Consider the following 6,295-nt stretch of genomic DNA (forward strand, 5'->3'; position numbering starts at 1 on the left):
TGCCGGCCGTCGCACACTGATGCAGCGCTCCTGGCCAGAGGAGATAGAGGATAGAAGAGTTAAGAAGCCGCCGGGAGCCGCAACGAACATCTGGGACACCGGAGGGTGAGTATTAAGTTTATTTTTTTATCTGTATGCTACACGGGGGCAGGCTGTATGCTACACGGGGGCAGGCTGTATGCTACACGGGGGCAGGCTGTATACTGCAAGGGGGCAGGCTGTATACTGCAAGGGGGCAGGCTGTATACTGATGGGGGCTGGCTGTATACTAAATGGGGGCAGGCTGTATACTACATGGGGGCTGGCTGTATACTACTGGGGCAGGCTGTATACTACTGGGGCAAGCTGTATGCTACATGGGGGCTGGCTGTATGCTACATGGGGGCAGGCTGTATACTACATGGGGGCTGGCTGTATGCTACATGGGGGCTGGCTGTATGCTACATGGGGGCTGGCTGTATACTACATGGGAGCAGGCTGTATACTACATGGGGACAGGCTGTATGCTACATGGGGGCTGGCTGTATGCTACGTGGGGCTGGCTGTATACTACATGGGGGCTGGCTGGCTGTATACTACACCCTCGGCTTATACTCGAGTCAATAGGTTTTCCCAGTTTTCTGTGGTAAAATTAGGGGTCTCGGCTTATACTCGAGTATATACGGTACTTTTTATTCAGTAAAAAAGGGAAAAAATCTAAATAAATGAGGTATTTTCATAATCGTGGTGACCCATAGAATAAAAATAATATATATAATAATATACTGTGTTTACGGTATGGTTAACGGCCCAAAAAAACCACAAAAAAAATGTTTCTAAAAATTGATGATTTTCATTTACTCCACCAACAAAGAGTTAATAAAATCTCAACAATTAGTTATAGATGCCCTAAAATTACATAGCAAAAAAAATGCATCTCATGTGGCAAAAGAAATAAGCCCCTATAGGTCCACAATAAAAAAAGAAAAAAAAATTATAGCCTGTACAATGTGACAATACAAATCTGCTCTGGATGGCGCCTCCTTCCCTTCTATGCCCGGCCGTGCGCCCATACAGCAGGTTACCACCACATGTAGAGTATCCGTGTACTCGGGAGAAATTGGGTAACAAACTTTGTGGAGCCTTTATTCATTTAATCCATTGTAAATGTTTAATTTTCCACCAAAAATGAGTGTATTGTGAAAAAATATTACAATTTGCAGACTGCACCTCCATTTTGTTTTAACCCCTATAAAACACCTAAAGGATTAACAAACTTCTTAAAAGTGGTTTTTCATACGTTGAGGTGTGTAGTTTCCACAATGGGGTAATTTACGAGTCTCGCTATTATTTAGGCCTCTCAGTGTCGATTAGGAGTTGAGCAGGTCCATCTAAATACGGGTTTTGGAGATTTTACAAAAAATTTGAAAAATGGGATCCAAATTCTGAGCCTCATAACATTCTAGTAAAATATGTAGAATCTTAAAAAACCATCCAACATACAGTAGACATTTGGGAAATGTAAGTTATGAATTTATTTGGGAGCTAGGACTATCTGCATCAAAAGTAGAGAATTTAGAACGTTGAAAATAAAGAATTTTTCCAAATTTTTGCCAAATCTTGTTTTTTTTTTCATAACTCCAAATCCAAATTTTTAACCCCTTCCCGACATTTGACGTACTATTACTGCATGGCGGGAGGTGCGTTCCCGCAAAATGCGGTAATAGTACGTCATGCTTCTGGCGCCGGCTCCAGAACGGAGCCCGCGCCAGAAGCTGCGGGTGTCGGCTACATATTATAGCCGACACCCGCCTCTAACACCCGCGATCGGAGATTTCTCCGATCGCGGGTGTTAACCCCTGACACGCCGCGGTCGCGCTGACCGCGGCATGCTAGGGGCATTTGAGAAGAATCGGACCCCCCCGCAGCGCTTACCGGGGGGGTCCGCTGCTCCGATCGCAGCCCCGGGACTGCCGGTGCCCGGGGCTGCGCGATCCACTTCTGTGAGCCGGGTCCGTGCCTTCTGGCAGGACCCGGCTGTAACACACTGAGCATGCGCAGCATGCTCAGTGTGTTACATTACACAGTGTAATACATCTGTATTACACTGTGTAATGTGAAGAAGAGCTTGAACAAGTGATCAGTGGATCACTTGTTCAAGCTAACCTGTCAAAGTAAATAAAAAATGTTAAAAACATTACATAAAATAATTTTTTAATAAAAATAATTAATTAAATAAAGTTAAAGTCCCCTAAACACAAATATTCCCTATACACATGCAATAAAGTGAAAAAAACACTAAATCGCCAAAAAACCCCACATATTTGGTATCGTCGCGTCCGTAACAATCCGTACAATAACTCAGAAACATTATTGGACCCGCTCGGTGAACGCCGTAAAAACAAAACCCGTAAAACACGCCAAAAATGTACATTTTTCATAAAATCTCTACACAAAAATGTTCTAAAAAGTGATCAAAAAAAGTTATGTGCGCCAAAATGGTACCACTGAAAAGAACAACTCAACTTGTAAAAAATAAGCCCAAAACTAGCTCTGTCAACCAAACAATATTAAAGTTACGTCTCCGAAAAGATGGCGATGCAAAAACAAATGAGATTTCCTCTATATTAGTTTTTATCCAGTAAAATTGTAAAAATAAATGAAAAACTGTATAAATGAGGTATCACCGTAATCGTAGTGACCTATAGAATGAAGATAATACAGTATTTTTAGTGTACGGTGTACGACCCCCAAAAAATACGAAAAAAAAGTAAACCAAAATTGACAATTTTCTTTTCACCCATACATTCAAGAGTTAATAAAATCTCATCAATAAGCTAATGACCCACGAAAATGAATTATTTGTAAAGTGCATCTCATGTCGCAAAAAATAAGCCCTTATATGTCCAAATTGCCAAAAAAATAAAGATTGTATAGCCAATAAAAAGTGACAATGCATAATCTGCTCTGAATGGCGCAGCTTCCCTTCGATGCCCTGGCGTGTGCCCATACAGCAGGTTACCATCACATATGGGGGATTGTTATATGCGGGGGGGATTGGGTATCAAATTTTGTGGAGCGTTTTGGTATTTTATCCACTGAGAATTTGTAAATTTTTTGAAAAATACATTCATTTAGCCAAATAAGTTTACTTTCAAAATTGTATCCGATTTTGTTTTAACCCCTGTAAAACAATTAAAGGGTTAATAAACTTCATAAAAGTTGTTTTACGTACGTTGAGGGGTGTAGTTTCTATAATGGGGTAATTTATGGGGTTTTACTTTTATTTAGGCCTCTCAAAGTGATTTAAAACCTGAGCAGGTCCCTCAATAGCAGATTTTGCGTTTTTTATGAAAATGTGAAAAATCGCACCTAACGTTCAAAGGCCCATAACATCCTACAAAAATAAGAGGATGCCTAAAAAACCATGTCCACATAAATTAGACATTTAGTGAATGTTAGTTATTACATTTTTTTGCGGTTATGACTATGTATGGAAAAAGTAGAACATTTTGAAGTTCGAAAATCAAGAATTTTTCCAAATTTTCACCAAACATCTGATTTTCTCATAAATAAATGCAAAACATAACACCAAAATTTTTCAACTAACATGAAGTACAAAGCATCACGAGAAAACAATTTTAAAATCACTTGTATATGTTAAAGCGTTCCGAAGTTATAACCATTTATACTCACACAGGGCAGATTTGAAAAAATGGGCTGTGTCAGGAAGGTGAAAAGTGGCTTCAGCGTTAAGGGGTTAAACTAATTTGCAGTACAATGTGTCAGGAGAAAACAATCTCAAAATCCCCTGGATATCTCATAGCGTTCCAAAGCTGTAACCACTTATAGTGACACAGGGCAGATTTGAAAAATGGGACCGCGTCCTTAAGGCCAAAATCATCCTTTGGGGGTCCCTTGGGGGTTAATAATGTTCATTTTGTGTTAGTTTGAAAATTGAAAAAAAGTAGTATAAATTACAAAAAAAAAGCCTTTTTTCCACTTTTCCACCCCAAATAAGAATGAAAAAAGAAATGTTTAAACAGTTTTAACCTTTTTTACTAGCTCTATGTCTCCCGAAGAAAATACCGCAAAATATTTTAAGGTAGCATGTAAAAAAAGGTTATGGCCCTTAAACCGCCACTTACGAAAATTCGCAAAAAATTACCGATCACTAGAGCCTTTTCACGCCGCATCATTAAGGGGTTAAGAAGCAGCTACAATCGTGTCTTCTTTGTAGAGAGTGGAGAATCAGGGGATGAGTGTTAGGCCGATGGCACACATGGTCTTTTGAACCCGTTTTTGGGTCGTTTTTTATGCAGTCCGTTAAAAAAACGCATGCGTTTTTTACCGGTTTCACCAATTATCTTAATTAAAATGGGTCAAAAAAGGATGTGTTTTCGAAAAACACATGCGTTTTTTAACGGACTGCTTAAAAACATCCCAAAAACGGGTTCAAAACACCACGTGTGCCGCCGGCCTTAGGCTTCACGTGTCTAACAATGTGCAATGGTTATTGCAAATGATGACAATGTAGAAGAGAAGCTCAGTTGTCTTGTTATTGTTTATTTTGCCTACAATCACCGTATATGCCGGCGTATAAGACGACTGGGCGTATAAGACGACCCCCAACTTCTGCCCTAAAAAAATAGAATTTGGCATATACTCACTGTATAAGACTACCCCTCTCCCAAATGAAAAAAAGTCTGCTTAAAACTTTGCAAAACAAACAAGAGAGCAAGTGCCTGGTGATCATAACTGTAAGCTGCGATATTAATGAAGATCCGACATACTTCTGTAAGTGCCGCCTGTGACCCCCAGCTCTGTGACGCCGACCGCTGTGACAGGGCGGCTGCATTAGCATACAGCGCGCCGCCCCGTCAGCGCGTACTAAGCCTCTTCTAATGACTGTGAGAGGCGGACTGCCGCGCGGTCCCAGGAAGCGGCTCTCTGCGCGCTGACCGGGGAAAAAAAACACCTCATACAGTGCGGCCCCCGTATATCCGGCGTATAAGACGACCCCCCACTGTAGCCATTATTTTAAGGGGTTAAAAAGTAGTCTTATACGCCAGTATATACAGTATTTTAATTTATTGCAAAATGTATTTTTGAAAATAGAAGAGTAAAAGCTTTGTGTTACTCTGGTATCTCTTACACGTTGATGCACTGTTGATGGATTCTGATAATTGTTCCGTGGATGTTGTGTCTTTATAATGCTATAATTGTTAGTTTAGGGAATATGAAATCACAGTATAATACAGCAGGGCTACATTTATGGGAAATTATCTTCACAAAACATAATACAAGCGCAATGTGTAAACTGGGCTTAAGAGGTTTTAGTATACAGCCCCTTGCGAAAGTATTCAGCCCCCTTGAATTTTTCTATCTTTTGCCAAATTTCAGGCTTCAAACCTAAAGGTATGAAATTGTAATTTTTTTTGGGTGAAGAATCAACAACAAGTGGGACACAATTGTGAAGTGGAACGAAATTTATTGGATATTTTAAACTTTTCTAGAGAAAGAAAAAACTGAAAAGTGGGGCGTGCAATATTATTCGGCCCCTTTACTTCCAGTTCAGCAAACTCCCTCCAGAAGTTCAGTCTCTGATCTCTGAATGATCCAATGTCGTCCTAAATGATGATGAATATAATCCCCCTGTGTGTAATCAGGTCTCGGTATACATGCACCTGCTCTGTAATGGTCTCAGGTTCTGCATCATGGAACACATCAGGCAGGTCCGGATACTGCGGTGGAGAAGTATTTGAATACAAAAAAGATTTCACAAACTTGAACCCCTTAAAGGAAACCTACCACTTGTAGTGGCAGGTTTCTGATGGAAATACCGGGCACCAGCTCAGGGTGAGCTGGTGCCGGAGCTTATTTTCGTTAGTGTTTTAAACCGCGGTATCGCGTTTTAAAACACTTTTTAAACTTTATATCCGGCGCAGGCAGGTACGCGCTCGGCGCTTACCGTGCGCGCGGCTACATAGGAAGTGAATGAGAGCCGCGTGCACGGTAAGCGCCGAGCGCGTACCTGCCTGCGCCGGCTATAAAGTTTAAAAAGTGTTTTAAAACGCGATACCGCGGTTTAAAACACTAACGAAAATAAGCTCCGGCACCAGCTCACCCTGAGCTGGTGCCCGGTATTGCCATCAGAAACCTGCCACTACAAGTGGTAGGTTTCCTTTAACGACGTGTGACGTCACACGTTGGCTGCAGGTTAATGGAGAGGGCTCACAGGCTGAGTCCTCTTCATAGCCGGTTAGTGTTTGCTGCATATTGCACCATCCCCACTGTCACACATGGTGGTGGCACC

Source organism: Engystomops pustulosus, chromosome 1 (genome assembly GCF_040894005.1).
Source record: "Engystomops pustulosus chromosome 1, aEngPut4.maternal, whole genome shotgun sequence".
Classification (NCBI taxonomy): domain Eukaryota; kingdom Metazoa; phylum Chordata; class Amphibia; order Anura; family Leptodactylidae; genus Engystomops; species Engystomops pustulosus.